At 39.4% G+C, this 25,607-nt stretch overlaps 1 protein-coding gene across 1 annotated transcript in view; it reads left to right on the top strand.

Moving 5' to 3' along the window:
* Positions 1–261: 261 nt before the first annotated feature.
* The window catches only part of LOC137633457 (uncharacterized), a 51,940-nt gene continuing 26,594 nt past the window's right edge, over positions 262–25,607 (top strand). Inside the window, exons 1-2 of the mRNA XM_068365751.1 lie at positions 262–583; positions 1,593–1,792. The gene's annotated coding sequence lies outside the window, so the exon portion shown is untranslated. The remainder of the gene's footprint in view (positions 584–1,592; positions 1,793–25,607) is intronic.

Genomic DNA, 25,607 nt, shown 5'->3' with positions numbered 1-25,607 from the left:
CTGCCTGAAAGATCTCTTATCACGACGTTGGTCCTCCTCACCCCCATCCCCCAACGCCTCACCTTCCTCAACAATATATGTGGCAATATACGCAGGGATGTAGATAACAGATTGCGGTTAGACTAAAGCTCCCTCATCTCTTCACTATCAAAATTAACAATTACAATATACCTAAAAATAGATGATCTAACTCACAATATGTTTAGTCGAAACATACTATTTATGAGAAAAATAAATTGAATATTACAGGTACAAGTAGCCTTTATCACTGAGCCGAATGATAACACCTCTGAACGCCTTATCACGCGGGAGAGATAAAGTCTGTAGCAGATAAGAAGTTGCACACCCAACACTCATATATCGTGTTTAGTGTCGAAAGCTTATCAGTCTAAAGTTATTTGGAATCGACTCTCTCTGCTTTTCATAAGCTCACTACAGGGATATTTATAATAAAAGTGATCAAACAGAACTTAAAGAGTATCAAATGAAAAGTGAGAAAAAACCAGAGCATTTACCAAAGCCTGATAAATGGAGTGCATACAAGATTGAAGATAACACTTGGGTGTCAAAGGTTAATTAAGAGGTGAGTTCAATGTTACTTTCAATGACCATTCAAATGTTATGTTAACTATATTGACCGTGAAGTTTATCTTTATTAGGGATATCATGAATAGCAATAAAAACTGTTGATTTTTTGCAAAGTTTTTTCATATAAGAATTTAATTAAATTTTGCTAAAGAAATTCCTCAGAATATGATTATAAGTTAGTCTATGACAGAGGGTCCTCATCATCCAGATCTTTGCACTAACAATGTCTCTTTTACTATATATAACTCATTTGCGTCCCAATATAGTTGAACCGAAGAATCTCCCATTTTAAAGCAAGATTGATCTTGTCAAAAAAACATAAAAGAAATGAGAACATGAGTGCTAACTCTCCTTTATAGGTGCAATTAAATGCATATCCTATATACACATTTATTTGATATTTATCGTCTGAAACAAAACATATTGAGATGATGTAATTACCAAAAGGAGATCATAAAACAGAAGTTAAATCGGGTATTCTTCAACAAGGAAAGATTTTCTTTTTCTTGTACTTTTTCAATTTCTTTGGCATGACAATGAATCCTAAACTCATGGCTATTATCAATGATCATATCTAACATGAGCAAAATAAAACAATTTCATATTGTTTGCACCAATTTATTATTTGTGAAATTCAACAAGGATAATATAGGAAAACTATGTTCAGACTTTGTCATAGAAAGATTTATTTTGCTGTGAAAGAATATTTTTTGTTATAATTAGGAGACATGACTGAGGTGTATTATCAAGGTAAATTTCTAAAACCTTTGATACAAATTGAACATTTTTATTGATTTTCTTCTATGTGAATTCATCAATTCAAATTGTTACTCTGACAGTAGGGTACTGTTGAAAAGTTTTCTACGGTGTACTTTGATGAACTCATCAGCAATATCTGTCAATTCTAGTTGGACTTTGTAGTGGAGGGTTGAGGGTCGGCGGTCGGTCATTCTATTCTTGATGTGTGTGTCCTTAGCAATCTGATAACTTCTTGTGTTTTTCAGCTCCGGCTGACATGGCTGGTAACACAAAAAAGGATAAACAGTGAACATATGTTGGAACAAGCATCTGTATCTGCATATGACAATGCGTCCATGAGTGTGTCTGGAAGAGTGCCTTTTAAGGAACACAACATCATTTCCCATCATCAGAGCTCATTTTGAAGTGACAGCGAGCTTGGACGGTCTTGTTTCCTTAGTAGTAGGTAAGTGGTGATGTCTTCAAACAGAATGAAACGTTATGTTGCAAGTATCAGGACCAGATGCAGTATGCTAGAAACCGGCTGATATTCTTCTGCTGAAAACCTATCCTTCAGCTGTTGTAAAAGGTCATCAACCAACGGGATCGCCATTTTGCACTTTTATTATTGAAGTGGTGTGACTGACTCAGTGTTACTTGGATGCCATTGAACTCGAGTTGAGCGTGGCATGGTTTCAGTTGATCCAACTTTCTCTGCAATATCTTTCACTTCATTGTCGTACCACTGCTGAAACTCACTCAGCATTAATGTTAACTCTGAGCCCTTGGATATCTTGTGTGAAACCGCAACCATGTGAATGCCCAGCTCATGCTTCTTGTAGCTTTGATGCTAGAGATTTAACGTAATCCAAGCCATTTTTCAAAGTCACAAATGATATCACATGTTAAAAATTCTAAGCAAATTACAACATAGTAATAAAATTTCTTGAACAATTCAAGACACATATGGTGTTCAACCCACCGAGTTTTGCACAGGCCTACCAGTTGTTGATGCTTGGCTTGAGGGCAGTAAACATGTAGCACAGTTTCAAAGACTCTTTGAAGTTTCGATGAGTTATCAAAAAAAAAAAAAAAAAAAAACTAGTATCCAGAATCTATCAGGTCAATCATGTTTGGGTTTTGTGGTAGTTCATTGCTTTTGTCAATAGCAATATTCAGCACTTGGGTATGACAGTGAATGTATGGTGCCCTTGGAAAAACATCCTTTATATGCCAATGAACTCGTGTGCATTCAGATGACAATAAAGAGACACCATCATATGCTTGTTCTCATATGTAAGCCAAATCAAGTTTATCAGATGTGAGAGACTCTATCAACTCATCAGCTATGGCTTTACCTGTTGTGCAGCAAAAGTTCTTAAAATCCAAAAAGATCTCGAACATTTTTGGACTGTCATAGTTTGAGATCATGCTTTGATACCGCTGACACACAGTAAGATTTTTTTGATTTGTATAGTTTTCTGTGACTTCATCTACTATTATGGAATACAATTGAACATAGCCATTAAATGATTCAGTTCTCTCGGCTTACAACATATTCTAAGTTACTTGGACCATATCCTCCTATATTGTATTTTATGTGTATTCAACATTTTTGGAAGCAGTGACAAATATTCATGTAGTATTTCATCACTCTTCTCATCTTCCTCTAACATAGCAATGAAATTGTTTTTCTTCTTTTTTTGGGTAGATGACTAATCCACCTTATTGTCGTGATGGCCCCGAAGCGATATGCCTTGTTACCCAATTAGCAAGACACAATCAGTACTTTTCTTGAGAGCTCGCAAATTTGTCTCCTGATTTGGTTTTTTCACCCTCTGTACTGCAGAGTTGATGCAATGGTATAGAGTTTAATAATTACAGAGAACTGTGACCCTCGGTTAGCAGCTTTGATGGGAAATAATGAATTATTATAGTTAGACAGCCAATCCTCTTTTCAAATTGCCTTTAATAGTTTCTGAAAAATGAACTTCACAGGAACACAATGCTACCCACAAAATTCATATCCATGGGTTGGTTTCATCCTAGATAAAGTGCAAAATGCTCATAGACCTCTTTTCATAGATATTGCCTCACTAAAGGCAAGCTGCAGCTGCTTTCAACTTTCCCATACCTTTTGCCTCCCTCCTTCTCTTCACTGATATTAGTATCGTCACTATTGGTACAGTACTCGAGCAGGTGTTTTGCGTCTCGTCACACCCATCTGCCTTCTTCAATGAGAAAAAAATATCAAAAGCGGAATTTGTCTACTCTAACTTCGACCCTAAATTGCTGTCCGTCACTTTCTCAAGTTCTTAGATGGTACGCGTTTTGTCATTTGCACGGACCATATGCCGCTGTGATCAGACACCATAAAGTATTCTACTAGACAAGATATATTCATATATCCTACTCAGCCCCTGGTTATTCTTTCTATATGTAATCACTGATGCAGTACCAACGTGTATAAATGTCTCATTTTCACAATTCTAAAGTTGTTACTCCGTCCTGTATCAGTTGTAGCACACTTATCTTATTTTCTTTTGCAGCATTTCATATTATTCCCATAATGACAATACTTATTTTGGACTTGAGTTGATATTATTAATTCATATTTACGTATTAAATCATTCTCTATATAAATTTTCACATTTGCACAAGATTGAACGCATTGACTCATTCTGTTATAGTTATTTTACTTATTTTTTTTTGTCTTGATTTCAGTATTAGATTTAATTTTCATATAACAAATACCTACTTTGGCCAAGTTTATTTTTAAGTCACCATTCTGTTTAGGTATAACTTTCCCTTTAATCAATCAAAGCTGAAAATAGGAAAACTCACGATATTTCTCCTTGTTTTACCTACTTTATCTCTGTGTAACCTCTGGCTTTCCAAAACTTCTTCTTATTCTCTTCATATGACTGACCCAATCCCTGACCCCACCTCAGGTCAGCTGCCCTCTTTGCTTCACGTACCTTGCGCTTTACTTCCACATTTTTCTCTCTATATTTTTCATACTTCTCTATACTACTACTCTGCAGCCATTCTTCAAAAGCCCTATTTTTCTCTTCCACTTTTACCTTCACTCCTTCAATCCACCATTCACTGCCCTTCTTCATTCTGCCTCCAATAACCTTCTTGCCACACACATCACTTGCAGTCCCAACAAAATTTTCTTTTACTAACTTCCACTCCTCCTCTAAATTTCCAGTTTCTCTTACTCTCACTTCGTCATTTGCCATTTTCAACCTTTCCTGATATTTACTTTTTACACCTGGTTTTATTAGCTCTTCAACCCTCACTAGCTCCCTTTTACATCCACCTACTCTATTCCCCCAGTCTTTTGCTACAACTAATTTTCCTTCCACCAAAAAATGATCAGACATACCGTTAGCCATACCCCTAAACACGTGCACGTCTTTCAATCTTGCAAACATTCTTTTAGTTATCAACACGTAATCCATTAATGCCCTTTCTACTACTCTTCCATTTGCCACTCTTACCCATGTATACTTGTTTTTATCTTTCTTCTTGAAAAAGCTAGCACTTATTACCATCTCTTGTTCAACACACATATCTACCAGTCTCTCACCACTCATTTTCACCTGGTACGCCATGCTTCCCAATGACACCTTCTACCTCTCCAGCACCCACTCTAGCATTTAAGTCACCCATGACAACTACATAATTCCTTCTACCAGTCCTTCTACACACCTAGTTAATTCATTCCAGAACTCATTCCGCTCTTCTTCACTTTTCTCACTACCTGGCCCATACGCACTGACAAACGCCCAACATTCCCTACCCAACCTAAACCTTACCCACATTAACCTAGATGATATTTCCTTCCATTCCACTTCTTTACCTGTCATCCATTCACTCAGCAATAATGCCACACCCTCTCTCGCTCTTCCCCTTTCAATCCCAGACACTCTACCAGACATTTACACAAACATCACTTCACCCTTTCCATTCATCTATGTCTCACATAAGGCCAATACATCCATCCTTCTATTCATAAACATTATTCCAATCTCACATCTTTTACTCTCTATCGTACTACATCCACGCACATTCAAACACCCCAAAAATAGAGTGTAGGGAGCAGTCACTCTCACCCCAGCTCCATCTCTTTGTTGATGTCTTGCAGGATTTTATACAGGAAAAGGGATTCTTCTTGGGGGATTATTTCTAATACCCATGCAATTCCATTACAAAAAGAAAGTGATCTCTTTCCTTTTTTATGGAGACACTCCTCATCCAGTAGCCAGTCCCATATGGATATTTCCCACTGTCATTGAGTTCAGTTAGGTTAAGTCTTATTTGGTATCTTTTGTTCATGTCTTTCTTGAACTTCCTGTTGTACATATGATAAAAAAATATTATTTCATATTTGTTTTGAAAACTCCCTTGTTGGTAAGATGATGTTGGGATATATCATTGGACTACAAATTATATTTTCTAAATAATATTAAGCGTATAGGAGTATCTCAACGATGGCTTCAGCAGCTGAGTAAGAAGTTTCCATCTTAGTTAACAGACATGTTCCTGGTGACATAAAATGTCTTTCAGTTATATAACAAAGACTCTCTGAAATAGTTACCCGGTGATTCCCTCATCTCTAAGTAATCAGCTTTCCGGTTCCACTACACCTTTACTTTTTTTAATTATTTGGTGCACATTACACCCGCTTTGCTTCACAGATTTCATCAGTCCTAATATCTGCAAATATGGTCATTCTGATTCAAAATGTTCTATACTCTTTATCAACATCGCTTTCCCACACCTGAAAGATGGTAATTCTATAGCAAGAGACTACCATTTTGGAACACAGGGATAATACTATCTGCAAGTTATTACTGATCACTCTTGTTTATATCAATATATCAGAGAGTAATGATCTGTGATTTTCTGGCATTTCCTAAAGGTGTTTTAAAGTCCTGCTACAATTAATATTTCTACTACCTGTTTGAATATCATGTCCTTTTTCTCTTAATAAATAGGTATTCACGTATACATGAAGTGATATTTAAAATAGATTAAAAACTATGGCTGAATTTCTGATTGAAGGGCATTATGGTAGATTTGTTTGAAGAGTCGGTGCTTGTTGGAGCACTGAGAATTATCTTACGTTTGTTGACACTTGTTCAGTCAAGAATTCGTTCAATTAAAAAATGCCCATACGTAAACACTAAGATGGTATTTCCTTTTGTATAAATTGTTATCTATTGTCAATAGTGTTAGGTTTCTATTTCTTTGTGTAGAAATTACATATGGTTCATTATCAAGAAGTTGCTCCTACCAAAATACAAACCATCGTCATTTAATAGAAGTATTACTTCAGCAAACCTGAATGTCCATTTAAACTTTCAACGAAGTTGGCATATGGAGTGTAGGCTCCATTTACTAGCCAGGTAGAGCAACTCTCACTTTAACTTCAGCCCCAATTCAGAATGTATGTGGTTCTCTATTATTTTTGTATTTGCTAATATGATTAGGAAACTGTAGCCAATGAGAACATATTCTTCCTGTAGTCACTGTAATGACCCAACAGGGTTGAAGATACAAGTGAACACCTTCTACCAACCCCCGTCACCCACCTCCCTTACTCACAAATGTGACACAGACGGCTGTTAGTTTTAGTAAAACTAGGTCGTATTTCTAAAAAAGGTTGACATTATTGTAATGTGTTTATTCTTTATATGGTGTCACTTCATTTGTCTTCTTGAATAAAACCTCCGAAAAAAAAATTTAGTTGTCCTACATATTTTATACATTGGATCTTTTCGTATGGATTTTTCCAATGCATAGTAATCCCAGATGAATAGCAGCTAATTATTTCTTGAAATATTATTGGAAATAAGATTCAATTTCACAGGGACGTGCTGAAGGGTGCAATTGCATTCATACGTGCTGGAGAGATTAAAACTTTGACGAGCGGACCAATCTTCAGACCTTCGAGTGAAGAAGTGCACCAAAGCTATGTTGTCCATGCGAATGACAAATGGCCAACATTCTTTGAAGTGGAGGAACCTATGCAATTCCCTCATTTCTTGGTCACATGTGGAGTACCTAAATTCCACACTAGACAGATTCCTACCAAAAAAACGCCAAAGGGTGAGGTTACCTTATGACCCCCTGCTTGAGTACTGCAACAATTATAATGTTGCTGCTATCAATGGAGAAAAGGGAAAGATCAGATAACACACAAAACTTAGAGCAGCCATGTTTGATAGGTAATTTTTTGCAGTGCAGAAAGCTGTTATGAATTGTTTTTGAGAGAGACATAGATGGCTCGAGAGTAGCGACGATGGCTGCAAGGAACCAGTAATAATAGTTAATCATAAAAAAAAAATCTTGCATTGCTTTGATGGTCGAGGGTGTGGGGATGTTCTGAAAAGCTGGTACTTTTTCAGGGAAAGGATGAACTCCTTCAGGAGCGATGCGGTACCCTAAGAAGGATACTTCGTTGGCAACAAAGGTACAGTTGTCGTACGCCACTGCTAAGCCGTTCTATTTTAGGCAGTCGAGCATGAGACACAGGTGAAGGAGGTGTTCCTCTTTGAAGGAAGGAGACAAAAGTATGTCACCCTTGTAACATACTCTGAAGTGGAGGTTGACGAAAAAGCCATTCATGAAGCGTTGAAAAGTAGCCACTTCATTATTAAGGCTGAAACAGGATGATTGTAGCTGTATGTAATGAAGTCGGTGGTGATGGTGGTCTTGGGGATGTCAATTATGAGTTCATGGACATCTGATAACACCCCTTCAGTAAGTCAAGCATGGATAAAGCCTTTGGTTTGTTGTGAGCAGGAGGTAATTGTGGCAAGGTTTTGTTGGGAGGTAGTTAATCCATTCCGTCTGCTTGTTCATCTGCCAGTAATCCCCACATTGGTGTAGGGAATTTTCTTACTGCATGGACTATATTTAAGGACAATAGGCTTGAGCTTACAGCCTTGTAGCAAAGGTACATTTCTTTCAATTCGGCAAACATTTTCTAGTGACTCCAAAACAATTCGGCAGATGACACTTGACTCTTGCGAACACTGATGGCCCTATTGTCCTGATATGGTGATCAATACTTTGTTTAGTGGGATTGGTGGGCATATTGTGAAGTTGTGGACAGAAAACTTCTGAGTATAATGTGAGAAGGTGGGCGTAGATATGTGGTGTTAGGTTATATCAGAGAGGTTTTAGGAATGAAACTAAACTTTTTTAACGGATAACGAGCCTTTATACAAGTACTTGCAAGCAAAAACCTCACCAAATTCAAAGAAGCTAATACAAGAAAAGCCAAGCTTAAACTGCTTCTTTTAAATGTGCGGGGAGAGAGCAAGATATACAAAATTATTTTTTTTTAAAAAACTGTGCCACCATCTGGGGCACTGCGGTCAAAGGAAGTTGCTGCTGTTGCTGTCTGTACAACTTGGCTGGCCAAGAGGGTAGCCTAGGCTTCTTAGTCTTCTTCTTTGGTTGGGGACCCTCATCCGGGGAAGACTTTCGTTTAAGAGATAGGCCCCACTTTCCGCGGCGGCCCTATCCGCTACCTCTTTGACCGCTTCACTAGGGAAGAGGTCTTTGCCCCAAATGCAGGAGGAGATTAGTTTCCTTGGCTCGTGCCTCACCGCAGCTGAGGCAAACACGAACTCCCTACAAGCCCTCCTAGCTTTGACGAAGCTGTAAAGGTCCTTCGTCACTGTGGCCAGATGTGTCTTGGCAACTACCATAACCATCTCTCGAGCCTTGGGGTCACTTGCCATCATCTCTAGAGTCGTTTGCAGAGACATTGAGGCGGTAAGTCTTTCTTTTGTCTCTTGCTCCCTACACAAGAGAAAATCAGACAGCTTCGGGAGGTCTTCACCGAACTGACGTCCGGCAATATCGGCCTCCAACTTCTCGACTGAGAAGGTAAGATGGACGTCCTTCCAGTCTTTCTGGTCCATGGGTAAGGCCAAGGACAGAGGTTTACACTCCTCCAAGGAGGGGCATGGTTTACCTGCCTCGGCCGCTTTCAGAACAGCCTTAAACCCTTTTTCCATGAAGGGGAAGGCTCTAGTAGGAGAGGCCACAAAGGAAGGATGCTTCTTACTCAAAGCAGGTACCTTTGAGTTTGTGAAGCCCCTCTCCTTCAGCGAGCTTGACAGTAAGGCCTGAGCTTTAGCGTGGTCAAAAACTATGACCTCCTTCGGCTCTCTTTCTTCCTTTGAGGCTGGTTCCTTCCTAAAGCGGACATAGCAGTCCGGGTACGACTCCTTGCTGGGCCAGAATTCCACCTCCTCGAGGGGGACTGAGCCCAATCTCTCCGAGATGATGATCTTTCCCTTCGTCATAGGCATGTCCTCGGCATACATCCAAGGGTTGGCATCTGAGCACAAGGGAAGGTCTTTCATGTTGAGCTTCTTCTGGGGCCCACGTGATGCTGCAAGTCTTCGCATCTCCAACTTCATTGCAGCTGCCTTCTCATTATTTTCTTTCTGCATTTGCTGGATCATTACAACGATGGAAGAAAGAGTCCTTCCCAGATCCTCTGGGATAGCAGACGATGTTGAGGGAACAGGTTCAGGGGCCTGAACCGGGGTAGCCGACTACACGTCAAATTCTTCCTCTTAATTGTCCGGAGCCTGGGTCAGCTCCTCTTCCTGGTCTTCTGCCAGAAGGTCTTTTTCAGTGTACTCACACACCTCAGACATCCTATCGTCCAGTTGGATGTCTTGTAGGGCGTCCGAGACTTCAGAATCCACCGGAATCTGAACCAACGGTATCTCCGCTTGAGGCTGGGGAATCACTGCATCCGCTGATGCCTTGGGGAAAAGGTAAGCCCTCATCTTCTCGCTTGGAAGATAGGGACCAGAAGTATTCTTCTGGAAGCCCCTCACCCAGGTTCGAAGCTTCTACCTCGCTGCGTCCCTTGACTCCGCCGACTTAGGGGCGTCAAACACTTCGGTAATCAGGTTAATGCAAATTGTACATACCTGCGGGTCCCAATTTCGGAGATCACCTTTGGAGACTGCGCATGCTGCGTGCCTCCTACACAAATCATGTCCGCAGAAGTTCTTGCTGCGGACGTTGCAGAATAAACTTCCACACTTCGGATTGTCCTCCTGTAAAGAGAAGAAATTTCCATGAGTATCAAGTGAACAACGTATCACCGGATAACTAATGTTAAGTATACATACCTTAAAGTAACTAAGCAAGAAAGGAAAGAAGGAAAGACACACACTTGTATTTCCTGCCCATTCCATTGCTGTAACCTTCCAGATAATAGAATTTTTATGGTTATTCTCATCCTAGAGTAACTGTTAAGGTATTTCCAGAGGAAAAATAGTTTTAGCTCAAACCAAAATAAGTAATTTTAATATACTGGATAGTCAATAAAGAAAGAACTCACTTTCTTCATCTGTACGGTTTCACACAAGGCTGTACAAGACAACACAAGAGTGTTGGAAAAACTTAGTGTTATAATATATTCTATACTATAGTTTTCTCCATGCAGTATATTCTATACTGTAAAAATACTGGCTACTGTTTATAATATAATGTGCCGGCCCGCACATGCCGGCTGGCACGTACCTTAAATTAGTTCCAAAGTATACTACCTTTAGACTGTTGGGTGGAAGAGCGCTGGTTCAATTGTGTGTCCCGGCCGGCAGTGTCTGCCGTCTGGCAGATCTTATGGTGTGTTTCTATTGCCGGCTGGCAATGGTATGCTACCAATGCTGGCCGGCAGCAGAAAAAGAACCAGAAAACTTCCACCTGCCCTGCTGGCGGCCATTCAGGTCCGCAGTTGGGCTAGGGTACAAACACTAGAAGAGAAACAGAATGGATTTAAGGGTAAGAGACGGCACTGCCTCACATCCCGGCATCCAGAAAGAGTGAACATAAGGAAGGGGAGAATGTAAATTCAGGCTTCCATCTATCCAATGCCGCCTGGCTCTACAGACAGACATGGATGTGAGACCAAGGGAGGTCTGGGGAACACTACAGAAAATAGGCCTTTGCCGGCCGGGAAGGGACTGAGTCAGCTCCACATCTTAACCTACACTAGGTACAGATGTAGAACGACAGACAGAGATGTAATGGCTAGGCCATCACTAAGGAAAGAGGGGGAAATGGGGGAAGAGGGTCCTGCAAACTCTGCTTTAGTAAAAGATCACTCCGCAGCAAAGGAAGCTCATCCTAGCCTAAGGGGAATCCTAGGAGAGAGGCCGGCAATACTTGCCATCTCCCTCAGAACCAAAACAAGTTTTGGTGTTGTTATTCATAGGAAAAGAAGGACCTTATCCTTCAAACCAAGAGCAACCACATTGGACTAGTCTATCAGATCACAAGAAGAAGGGATCATCTCGTACAGAAACCTTCAAAAGTGGTCTAGGGAGGGTAAGCCTCCTGTGTCTGCCCTAGGCCTAACAAAGAAATCTCATTCTCTATGCTAGAAAGAAACAGACCCAGACTAAAAAACTCTGATGTCCTGCCCCCCATTGAAGCCAGATTCACTGGAAACAGGAAAGAACAGAAACACCCTAATATAAATATATCTAAATATTTATTCAGATAAACCATTAGGGTTAAGCCCAACGCTTAAACAGAGGGAAAAGGGATTGCGCTTATTCTCCAAGGAGAAAAGAGCAACCGGGGAGTGTGAGAAAGTATACTAGGGCTCCATAGGCAACTAGCCTAGGCGTGAAGAGAATCGATTACATAAATTACAGAAACTCTCTTGTATACTCTCTTGGAAGAAATATCAACAATATCTTATATGTATAAAACTGCCTAAAGCTTCAATAGATTTTAAAACACTCGGAAATCTGAATATCATGCATGACAGTACTAGGGCCAAACGTCTAGGCTACAAAGCATAGCGTAGGCTGGGATCAGCAAATCATTCGCTGAAACGGAAATACTAATAGCATCATATAAAGAATTCCTATGTAGAGCTAAATAGCTAAAATTAATGGACGGGAACGTCGCTCTGGCTAACTAAATGACTCATGCATGGTGAGCGACAGCGTCCAGGATGCCTCCGGTAGGCAACAGCTCTTGTAACAAAAAATATCGCTATCGAATTATCTTAAAATCACCAAGAGCTTACATTTATACATAATAGAGATAATACTCAACTTTCCAGAGGCAGAAGAGGCTGGAGAAAGCATCATAAGGTTGAAAATATTCCAAGATAAGTGAGTAACACAGGGAAAAACACCAAGTTGTTGAGCTTCGGAAAAAGGCATACAGATGGCGCCGTCGGCGGCTCTATGTACGCACTCGAAGAGAGATAGGAGAGGTGTCTTGCTAGCAGCTCTCCTTTCATTCTCGTTTTTCGTTTTCTTGCCACTTGACCCATTCGAAGTGTTAATTCTGTTCGGGGTGCAGATTGCTATGTGGCGTGTCAAGAATACGTCCTCTGATATTGCGCGATATCCCTGGTTAATTTAATGAGGGATATTCGCTCCAGGAGTTAGAATTCTGGGTACCTTAATGTAAATTCTCTGGGAATATCACCGTAGTCAAATATACCCAAGGAAGCTACCCTATAGGAACTTCCATCAGGATGACATGGCCTGAGCCCCCAAAAAATATATGCAGTTATATAAAACTAATTTTTACCCCTACTAATATTTTAGATTGACATTAACTTTTAAACATACTGTATAATTCTTCTTATATAAATTTTTTATCCTTATTTCATTCATTGCCCTTGTTTTCAACTCACCTATGATACCAAGATTTATTTTTTTAGTTAATCCACTTGAAAATCAGTTATATACAATATCTTCCCCTTCAAAACTATGCTCCAAACCCTAACCTTCAGGGAACCTTTCAAAATTACATTCAATCTTAAATTCGACTGTACCGTGCATCCTTGATATTGAATACGATAAATCTTTTTTACATATTCTAACTAAAAATCAAATTCATCCAAATTCTATATTGTCTTAGCAATGTTTGTATTCATACACTCTTTCCTAATATATTAATATTATTATTATTATTATTATTATTATTATTATTATTATTATTATTATTATTATTATTATTATTAGCTAAGGAAAAACCCTACTTTGAAAAGCAAGATGCTATAAACCTAATGGGAAAAATAGTAGAGTCAGGAAATGATATAAGAAAATAATTACCCGAATGAGAAAAAATTAATAATAAAATATTTTATAAACTGTAAAAACGTTAAAACAGAAATGTCATATATAATCTATAAAAAGACTTATATCAGCCGGTTCAGCATGGAAACATCTGTTGCAAGTTTGAACTTTTGAAGTTCTACCGATTCAACTTACCAATAAAGATCATTCCAAATCATGTTCAAAACAGCAATAAAACTTTTAAAATATTATTAGTATTCAGCCTCATGATTTTGAAGGCAAGGCTATTAGAATTAACTGCATCCCTAGTATTACGAACAGGAATTATCCCTCTGGAAAGATACGAAGGTAAAGGATGATCAGAAATACGAAACATTTTATGCAACATACAGAACCAAGTAATTGAACTATGGTGCCAGAGATCAATATCTACATTAAGAACAAGAAATGTAATAGACCCTTAGTTTCTGTCCAAAAAATTCAGATGAGAATCAGCAGCTAAAGACCGGGAAGGAGAACATTATTCGAAACAATGTAAAATTTAAGAATTAAAACAAGTCTCCAGAGTAGATCAATTATTGAAAATATCAAAATAGCTCAAAACCCAGTTTTCTGTTAATTGAAAGATGATACAGAGCTAATGTGTTTGTGAAAAGTAAATTCGCTGTTGTGAATCACACCTAAATGTTTATAAGAGTCATACAAAATTAAAGAAACATTATGAATGCTGAGATCTTTATGTTAAGGAGCCATTGTCCTTGTTCTACTTAAAAGAATACTTTGAGATTAGTTAAGATTAAACTTCAAGCCCCATAACTTACGCCATGTAATTATTTTAGCTAGATCTCTATTAAGAGATTCAGCAATCCGATATCTACATTCAAGATATGGAATTAATGTAAAGTGTGTAGCATCATCTACATATGCAATAAGCTTGTTTTTTAGACCAAACCACGTGTCATAGGTATAAAGTATGAAAAATAGTTGACCAAGAACACTACAATAAGGATTACATGATATCACATTCCTATACTGATTATAGTGTCCATCGACACCAATTGGCGATCTATTAATTGAACATTCAATAAAGATGCTAATAAACGACCCACGCACTCTCAAATCTGCCTTTCTTGACTGGAACAGGTTATATAAATACTCAAGCTCTGACCAAATAAAGTCCAGTGTATTTACAAGTCTCTCAGTTACAACCTAACTGCTCGTTGGCACATTGTTGACCAACGGAGTGTTAAACTACCTCCCCTGCCTTACTCCTCGATGATGCTGTCCTCAGACACTGACTAAGCCATTAACCCCACACCTGGGAGACTTTAACCTGGTTCCCAAATGTTGAAGTCAAGTTTTGCTTTTAGAGCATAACCCTGTCAAACACTAAAGCTGAATAAGTTCTCGCTACCATCCCTGGGGACACTTCCCTAAAATCTCCAATATGCTGTTCAAAGAAGGGGGCACCCCATAATGTATGAAGACCTCAAATCATATGTCCTAGAGCAGTACTCGCCATCAGCGACCACCCACATAGCTAAACTTTTTTAGCTCTCAATAACGTTTGGGACTATATGTCTTTGCTCTCTCTCAGGGAAATGACCAGTATTGTTCCCCTGCTTCCTAATGCTGCGTTTCTCGTTGTGTTTGTACTTCATGCAATTTGTGCAACGTGCTTTCACGAACATGTACGTGTGTTAACCCCAATGTTGATATATTGCCCAAGAAGGTCCTGATGACCAAAGTCAATGCCTTATGGACAGCCACTTCAGTGCCTTCTGGACCTCACCCATGCCTCCATTTCTAAGGAGGTGAACGAACTATTCAACTTTGACCGAAGTTAACGTGGTTGCGGTAGGACACAGTTGCCCACCCTCTGACGTGCCAGAGCGGCAACAAAGCAGCCCACCACCCGTACATACCACCCCTTGTTTAAGCCTCAACCACCGACCTAGTCAGTCGCTTATCGACTCCCATCAGCCGCAGTTGGGCTACTAGCACTTCAAATTCAGGCCTGCTACGAAGAAATTAGCAAATCGTTGTCAGTGGATAAAAATGTGTACGTATGCCATAACTGGTGGCTGTGGGCTCCCCCTTCAGTAATCTTTTATTTTTACATGACGCAGGTACGGCTGTGTGATTCTTGATAGACTCGGGGACTTACGGTTCTTTTATGCCAGGACATGACGTAGCATGTCTAAATCTGCCAACATACGCCTGGTAGCTGCCAACGGATCTGTGATACCTATGCATGGTTATAAAATCCTCAGATTATTGATTAGAATCGCCAAATATACTTGGAAGTGTCTCGTTGCTGACGTCAAATAGCCAATTCTCGGAGCGCACTTCCTCTCCCATTTCCATCACCTGGCTGACGTAGCTCACCTACTGTTAGTCAATGAGGATTCATCCTCCTCAACACCTCTCCAACCCATCCCCTCTCTCCTAGCATTCCACATCAGCACACCCATGGACACATAATCCCAACTTCTCACATTATACCCAGATGCTTTCCTTTAAGAATTCCGTCAAACAGCCATGGTTTCAGCATAATACGGTATTTATAACCATATAGAGACGGCGGGTGGCACAGTTTTCACCAGATTCTTATGTCTGTCACCGTATCGATGTGCAACCGCTAAACAAATGTTCGTCGAAAGAGAAGAAATGATCTTTTGCCAAAAGGCCTCCAGTCTATCGTCATCAAACTTTCACAAAGTCGAGATGAAAGTTGGCACTCTACGTCCGTGTTGGGAATACAAGCCCCTGAACTGCAGATAGAACAGGTTTATTGCACTCTCCCATACATTGCCGATGTGACCTCCTACTTGCACAATCCAAGGTTTTCTCCACGTTCTACATCCTAAAGGGGAATTATCAGGTGGCCATAAACCCGGAGGAAATCCCAATACTGCCATAACCACCACAATAGCTCCTTTTGTTGCCTTTGTTATGCAGGGACCACTTTTCAACATCTCATGGACAGCATCCTAGGGAAACTCCTTCTGTGAATGTTATGTGGACGACATGCTTTTGTTCTCTTTTTCCAAACATACACCTCTTTCATCTATGCACCATGCTCGATCACCTACAATAGAATGGCCTTGTGATACTGCACGACAAGTGCACTTTGGCGCCAACGAAGTATCATTCTTAGGGTACCACTTCTCTCCTGAAGGAGTTCACATCCTCCATGAGAAGTAGCAGCCATTCAGAACTTCCCCACGGCTTCGACCATGAAAGTGCTGCAAGAATTCTTAGTCATGATTAACTATTATCACCGTTTCCTGCCATGAATCACCACATCTTTCCCCTTTTATTCCTCCTTCAAAGGAAAGCCAGTCCTATTCCAGAAAGGGCCTTCTGCAACGCAATGAAAGCCATATCAATTGCTGCTGCTCTTACTTTTCCTGTGCCACATGGACCTCTCCTTACCTTCACCGATGCTAGTGACGTCACTATTTTGGCAGTCCTCGAGCAGGTGTTCAACGGCTCTACCGCCCATTGGCCTTCTTCAATAGAAAACTCTCCATAACGGAATCCTGCTACTTTACCTACGACTGCAAATAGCTGGTAGTGCATTTAGCTGTCCCTAACTTTCATCAATTTCTTGGAAAGAACGTCATTCATCATTCGCGAGGATCATTAGCTTTGTTTTCATAAAGCCATTAATATGGAAAATGCAACGTCCGCCTCGTGTATATCTGACCTATCAATAGTGGACATCATTATCAAATCTCTTGGGTATCACTATTCCTTAGAACACTGCATACAACCCTGCTTTCAACAGTATGGTTGAACGTTATCATCATTCCATCAAAGCCGTGTTGATGTCCCGCTGCAAGCGCTCTACTGGTTTACCCAGTTTCCCTGGATGCTCCTGGTATTCAGAACCATTCCTAAAGACGCCGTGGATGTCTCGATATCTGAAATGGTGTATGGCAACCTGATGATTTTCCTTGCCGGTATTCTTCCATCTGAAACTTCTTCCGAAAATCTCCAGCAGGTATATCAATTTTTGGGAAAATTTTCTCCATGCTGCCAGAATTAAAAGTTCCAGCTAAGCAACACACCAACTGATCAGCACTCATGAACTTATGTTTTCTGTGCAATGGCTCTATTAAGCCACAGTTAATGCCCCCTTAACAGATCTATCCCCCTGAACCGCTGTACGCAGAAAGCCTTCCTCCTCAACATACGTGACAAAGAAGACTGGGTCTCCCTAGATAACCTGAAACTATCATATCTCATGTCAGATGATCCGCCTACCTTACGCTTTTTAAAGGCAAGGCGTCCTATTTCACATGTATGTCGTCTTTTCGGAGGAGCCACGCACCGCTCATGTATCAAACATGCTAATATACCTTATAACGGTATTTCTTAATATTTGTATATTGTTGTTATCGCTCTCCCTTTTCAATGATAACCTATCTATTCATTGGGTTTGAATATGTGTGGGGTTCTTGACTGGAACAGGTTGTGTATATACTCATGTTTCGACCAAAGAAAGTTTAGTTGCATTTACAAAAGACTCTCGGTAACAGCCTAATGGTTGGCCGGCATATTATGTAAGTGATTATAAGTACTCAATATATATATATATATATATATATATATATATATATATATATATATATATATATATATATATATATATATATATATATATATATAAGAATTTTCTAACATACTAGAACATTGTATATATATATATATATATATATATATATATATATATATATATATATATATATATATATATATATAGAATTTTCTAACATACGAGAACATTGTAACAAATGTAAAACAGAATTCTCATATAAGGATTTTCGCATTGTCACCCAAGCGCCCAATGACTATTCTCTCTCTGTTTTGGAGTCGTTGACAATCAAACAGCTTGTGCCTTCATTAAATGGTCAGACTTCTTCCACAGTTCTATATATAACATAGTTGACGTCCTCCTTTCCAAACCAGAACACGTCACTCGGTTTTTTAGCTCCATAGAGATAGGTACTAACTTGAGCATTCTTCACTTTTTAATTTTATATCTATATATTTTTTATAAGTTAAATTTTTTTAATGATTTAACTTTTATGTTGTTCTATTTATATTAACATTAATACTGAGTCTTTTTTAATTTGTATATTTTGTATATTTTACAGCCCTGATGATGAGACCCAAAGTCTCGAAAATTCGGAAAATAAATGTATGATGTTACGCTGGCTTTTCTCCATCGTATTTATATTAAATCTACGGCGTTCTAGATGCCCCAACCTTCCTGCATATATATATATATATATATATATATATATATATATATATATATATATATATATATATATATATATATATATATATATATATATATATATATATATATATATATATATATATATATATATATATATATATATATATATATATATGGACGTTGACGAGCGGACCAGTTATTGGACCTTCGAGTGAAAGTGTGTACCAGAGCCAAGTTGTCTGTGCGAATGACAAACGACCAATCTTCTAAGAAATGGTGGAACCTATGCAGTTCCTACAATTCTTGGTCAAATGGAGAGTACCCAGATTCTGCCTTTGACAGTCTCTCTATTGCGCTGTGATCCTTTGACCACCTGCTTGAGTACTGCACCAATGATAATGTCGCTGCTATCAATGGAGAAAAGAGAAAGATCAGGTAGTATAAGAAATCTTAGAGCATCCATGTTTGATAGTGTTTTTTTGTAGTGAAGAAGACTGCATTTTGAAAGTAATTGGACTTCAGGTATTTCGACTTTTCTTTGAGAGGGACATAAAGGGTGCCAAGAGTAGCAATGATGGCTGCTAAGAACCACTAATAATAGTTGATCATGGAAAAAAAATTCTTTCTTTGCTATGTTTGTCGAGGGCGTGGGGATGTTCTGAAAAGCTGGCACCTTCTCAGAGAAAGAGTGAATTTCTTCAGGATTGATGCAATATCCTAAGAATGATACTTCGTTGGCACGAAAGGTACACTTGCTGTATCCCACTGCAAGGCCATTCAATTGTAGGAGGTTGAGCACGACACGCAGGTGAAGGACGTGTTCCTTTTTCAAGGAAGAAAACAGAAGTATGTCGCCTAGAAACAAAATCTGAAGAGGAGGTTGCCCAAGCTGCTATCCATGGTGCGCTAAAAAGTAACCCCATCATTACGAAGGCAAAAACTGGATAATTGTAGCTGTATGTATTGTAGTGGGTGGTGATAGCGTTCTTGGGGATGTCCTATGGCTTCCAGGTCATCTGATAACACTCTTCCAGTAGGTCGAGCATGGAGAAAACCTTTGCTTTTTGTAAGTAGGAGGTAATTAAGAAGAGGTTTAGTTGGGAGGTAATTAATCAATTCTGTCTTCAAGTTCAAGTGTCAGTAATCCCCCCTCGGGCACAGGGAGGTTTTTTTTTTTCTGCAGGACGATATGTAAGGACAACAAGCATGAGCTTGAAGTCTCTTGATGAAGGTACATTTCCTTCCCTTGTCAAAAATTTTTTAGTGACTGTAAAAATAATTAGGCAAATGACGCTTGAATATGGCAAACACTAATGGCCCCATGGTCTTGATATGGTGATAAATAATATGTTTAGTGGGAATGGTGTGCATTTGGTAAAGTTCAGGACATAAAACTTCTGTATATGATGTGAGAAGTTGGGCTAGGCATCCATGGGTGGTGCACTGATGTGTAGTGTAATTTTGGAGGTGGTGTGTTGAATAGGTGTCGATGAGTAAGAGTCTGTGTTGACTAACTGTTGGTAGGAAATTCACATTGAGGATTGGTAATGGGATGTCAGCAAAGAGAAACTTTAAATCATATCTGGCACTCACAAACTATAAGATAAGGCTCCTTTAACACCGGTTGGACATCACAGATCTGTTGGCAGCTACTATTGGGATTTTGTCAGGCTTAGACCAGCTACATAGTCTCTTGGAGAGAACAGTAAGCACCGGTGCATACCAAAAGTGACTTGCTATTCTTTTTTCATGAAAAATAAAACCCAACGGATAGGGGAGGCCACTGCCTAAAGCCCCGGTCTTCTTACAAGTTTTTAGGCCATTGACAACTGTTTGCACATTTTTAAACAACAACTATAAATTGGGAGTGGTAGTAACATAACTGGAGCTGATTTGCATCAGTAATTGGCTAGAGAGGTAGCTGGTTGTGGTGTCAGATAGGGCGGAAACATATTGTTGGTGGGCGCCTTTGTCACCACTTATGTACATCAGGGTGGGGGGGTGTCTGTGTCCTACCACATTCCAGCCTATCGCATTCATGTCAACTTCAGTTAAAGTTAATAGTTATTGATTGAGGTATTGAAGAAGGTAAATTGGTTTTCCATAAGTGCCTTGACTTTGGTCACCAGGTCCTTCATGAGCAAAATGTTGACATCAGGGTTAGCAGCATATACGAATTTTGGCAGGCGTCGTACCCAAAGGACCCAAGATAGGTTCCCCACCTGAGGAGAGCTATTTGTGTCAGGTTGAAAGCAAACTAAATGGTCATTTCCATGAGGGCAAGCAAAGAATTGGGGTTTCTAAACTGTTGTTGAGAGAGCGGAAAAAGTTTGGCTATACGGGCGGTTGGCAATGGCAAGTACTGCTCCAGGATGTAAGTTTTGGGGGAGTTGTATGATATTGGGGTGTTCCTTTGTTCACAAAGGGAATCGTAGATTTCCCAGAAAGTGTTGTCGGTGATAGCCGCGAGTATATAGTCAGCTTTGGTGCTGTAGTTGGTTATGCCCCATATGTGATACTGAATCTTGCTGCACTGAAATCAAGCAAGTTCCTTCCTACTGTTATGAATGCAGCAGAGAGAGATAAGTCAGGAGCGTCATTATCAAACATTATGGTGCAGCAGTATGCGGAAAGTAGGGAAGGAGCTGTATCTTCTGTGGTCACCAATTATGTGAATGTGCTTTTAGGTTATATCAGAGAGGCTTCAAAATTACAATCAATCTTATTCACGACCGTCCCATGCATCCTCGACGCTGAATATGATGAATATTTTTTACGTATTATAACTTAAAATCGAATTCATCCAAATTCTATATTTTCTTAGCAACGTTTGTATTCGTACACTCTTTCCTAATTTATTATTATTATTATTATTATTATTTTTATTATTATTATTATCATTATTATTATTATTATTATTATTATTATTATTATTAATATTATTATTATTATTATTAGCTAAGGTAAAACCATTGTTGGAAAAGTAGGATGTTATAAGCCTAACGGCTTCGATGGAAAAAATTAGCAGAGTGAGGAAATGATATAAGGAAATAATTAAACGAATTAAAAAAAAACAATAACATATTTTATAAACTGTAACAACATTAAAACAGTTATATATAAACTATAAAAAGACTTATGTCAGCCTGTTCAGCTTGAAAACCTTTGCTGCAATTTAGAAGTTTTGAAGTTTTACCGATTCAACTACCGAATTAGGAAGATCATTCCAAATCTTGGTCACAACTGGAATAAAACTTCTGGGATATTATTAGTATCTAGCCTCATGATTTTGAAGGCATGGCTATTAGAATTAACTAAATGTCTAGTATTACGAAAAAGATGGATCTGTCCGGAAAGATCTGAATGTAAAGGATGATCAAAACTGGAAAATTTTAGGCAACATACAAAACCCACTAATTGAACTATGGTGCCCGATATCAATATCTAGATTATGAACAAGAAATTTAATAGACCGTAAGTTTCTGTCCAACAAATTGGTATGAAAATAAGGAAAGGAAGAACAGGAAGGAGAACAATACTCGAAACAGTATAAAATGTAAGAATTAAAACAAGCAAACTTTGAGTTTAAACTTCATGCCCCACAACTTGCACCATGCTCTTATTTTAGCTAGATCTCTATTAAGGGATTCCGCAATCAGATATTTACATTCAAGAGAGGGAATTAATGGAAAGATTGTAGCATCATCTGCATATGCAATAAGCTTGTTTTTCAGACCAAACCACGTGTCACGTATATAAAGTATAAAAAATAAAGGAGCAAGAATACTACCCTGAGGATTACAAGATATCACATTCCTATACTCACTATGGTGCCCATCAACACCTATTCGCGATCTATTAATTAAACATACAATAATGATGCTATGAAACAAACCCACCCACTACCAAATGTGCTGTTCTTGACTGGAACAGGTTATATAAATACTCAAGCTCTGACCAAATAAAGTTCAGTTGCATTCACGAGTCTCTCAGTTATAACCTAACTGCTCGTTGGCACATTATTGACCACCAGAGTGTTAAACTACCTCCTGTGCCTTGCTCCTTGATGAAGCTATTATCAGACACTGACTCACCTATTAACGCCACCCCTGGGTAATTTTAACCTGGTTCCCACGGGCTGAAGTCCAGTTTTCTTAAAGGGCGTAACCCTGTCAAACACTAAATATGTTCTCGCGACCATCCCTATGGGACACTTCCCTGAAATATCTAATTGGCTGTGCGAAAAAGGGGACACCCCATAATGTATGATGACCTCAAATCATACATCCTAGAGCAGTGCTCGCCATCAGCGGCCACTCACATAGCAAAACTTTTTTAGCTCTCTCAATAACTTTGGGGACTATAAGGCTTCGCTCTCTCTCTCTCATGGAAATGACCAGTATTGTTCATCTGCTTCCTGCTGCCGCGTTTCTCGTTGTGAAGTGAATGTACATTGTGTACTTTGGGTAACGTGCCTACATGAACCTGCGCGTGTGTCATCCAAATATCATTTATTTTGGCTATGAAGGTCCTAATGACCAAAGTCAATGCCTTGTGGTCAGCCACTTCAGTGTCTTCAGTGTCAACGCCTCTATTTCTAAGGAAGTAAACAACTATTCAACTTTGACCGAAGTTAACGTGGGTGCAGTAGGACACAGTTGTCCACCCCCTAACGTGCTATTACCACTTCAAATTCAGGGCTGCTGCAAAGAAATTTACGAAAGGTTGGCAGTGGATAAAAATATGTAAGTAACCCATTAATAGTGGCTGTGGCCTCCCCTGTCATTAATCTTTTCTTTTTTACATGACGCATGTACGGCAATGTGATTCTTGATAGCCAAAGGTGCTTACGGTTTTTTATGCCAAGACCACTCTACAGAACCTACCGTAGTCTGTCTAAATATGACAACATCCGCTTGGTAGCTGCTAACGGATCTACGATACCCAAGCAAGGTTATAAAACCCTCACATTATAGATAGGAATCGTCAAATATACTTGGAAGTGTCTCCTTGCTGACGTCAAATTGCCAATCCTCGGTGCGTACTTCCTCTCCCATTTCCATCACCTGGTTGAGGTAGCTCTTCAACTGTTAGTCAATGAGGATTCATCCACCTCAGCACCTTTCCAACAGAGCCCCTCTGTCCTAGCTTTCCACATCAAGCACACCCATGGATACATAAGCCCAACTTCTCACATTGTACTCGGATGTTTTCCTCCTAAAATTTCGTCAAACAACCATGGTTTCAGCATAATACAGTATTAATCACAATATAGAAACAACGGGTGCCACAGTTTTCATCAGATTCTTATGTGTGTCACCGTATTGTTTGGCAACCGCTGAACAAATGTTCGTCGAAAGAGAAGAAATGAGCTTTGCCAAAAGGCCTTCAGTCTATTGCTGTCTAACTTTCACATAGTCCTGAACGAGAGTTGGCACTCTACGTCCGTGTTGGGAATACAAGCCCCTGAACTGCAGACAGAACCAGTTTACTACAATCTCGCATACATCGCCGACGTGACCACCTACTTGCACAAATCAAAGATTTTCTCCACATTCTATACATTAAGGGGTCTTATCAGATGCCCATAAACCTAGAGGACATCCTCAAGACTACCATAACCACCATGTTCAGTATATAGAATTTCAATTACTCCATTTTTTGCTTTTGTTATGCTGAGACCCCTTTTCAACGCCTCATGGACAGCATCCTAGGGGAACTCACCTTCTGTAAATGTTACGTGGAGGACATGCTTTTGTTCTCTTTCTCCAAAGAGGTACACCTCTTTCTTCTACGTGCCATGCTTAATGTACAAGTGTATCTTTGGTGCCAACAAAGTATCATTCTTAGGGTAATACATCCCTCCCGAAGGAATCCACATCCCCCATGAGAAGTATAAGCCATTCAGAACTTCCCATCGAACTCAGCCAGCAAAGCACTACAAGAATTCTCAGGCAAGATCAACTATTATATCCGTTTCCTGCTTGTCTCTTCTACTGCTCCTTCAAAAGCAAGCCAAGGGACCTAAAGTGTGGTCATATTCTAATAGTGGCCTTCTACAACGCAATGAATACCTTAACAATCACTGCTGTTCTCACTTTTACTGTGCCACATGCACCTCTCCTTCTCTTCACCAATGCCAGAGACGTCACTATTAGGGCAGTCCTCGAGCAGGTGTTCAATGGCTCTACCCGCTGATTGTCCTTCTTAAATAGAAACTGTCCTTTATTATTAGTAAGGATCACAAGCTTCGTTGTCATGAAGCCATTAACATGGATAATGCTACATCTGCCTTGTGTATATCTGCCTTATTCTCAAGATGGATAGAAAGATATGGTATTCGTTAGTTTATTACTTACGACAGATACACCATTTTTACCTCTCGATAGTGGACATCATTATCAAATCTCCTGGGTATCACTCTTCCTTAGAGCACTGCATACAACCCTGCATTATACAGTATGGTTGAACGTTATCATCGTACCATCAAAGCAGCGTTGATGTTCCGCTACAAGCACTCTAAATTGGTAGCCACTTTCCCTGGATCTTCCAGGCTCTCAGAGCCCCTCCTAAAGATGCCGTAGATGCCTAGATTGCTGAAATGGTGTATGGCAACCTTCTGGTGGTCCTAGCCAAAATTCTTTCGTATGAAACATCTTTCGACAATCTCCAGCAACTACGTTAGTATTTGGGAAAATTCACTCCATGCTGCCAGACTTACAAGTCCTAGTTAAGCAACACACCAACTGATCAACACGCATGAACATATGTTTTCCGCGTCATGATTCTTGCAAGCTACCGTTAATGCCCCCTTAACAGATCTTTCTTCCTGATCTGCTATAGGCCAAAAGTATTCCTCGTCAAAATGCAGGGCATAAAAAACTGGGTCTCCATTGATAACCTAATACTATCATAAATCCTGTCAGATG

The sequence above is a fragment of the Palaemon carinicauda genome, chromosome 43, assembly GCF_036898095.1.
Source record: "Palaemon carinicauda isolate YSFRI2023 chromosome 43, ASM3689809v2, whole genome shotgun sequence".
In the NCBI taxonomy this organism is placed as follows: domain Eukaryota; kingdom Metazoa; phylum Arthropoda; class Malacostraca; order Decapoda; family Palaemonidae; genus Palaemon; species Palaemon carinicauda.
The sequence above is the reverse complement of the archived record's forward strand: the minus strand, read 5'-3'. Positions and strand labels throughout refer to the sequence as shown.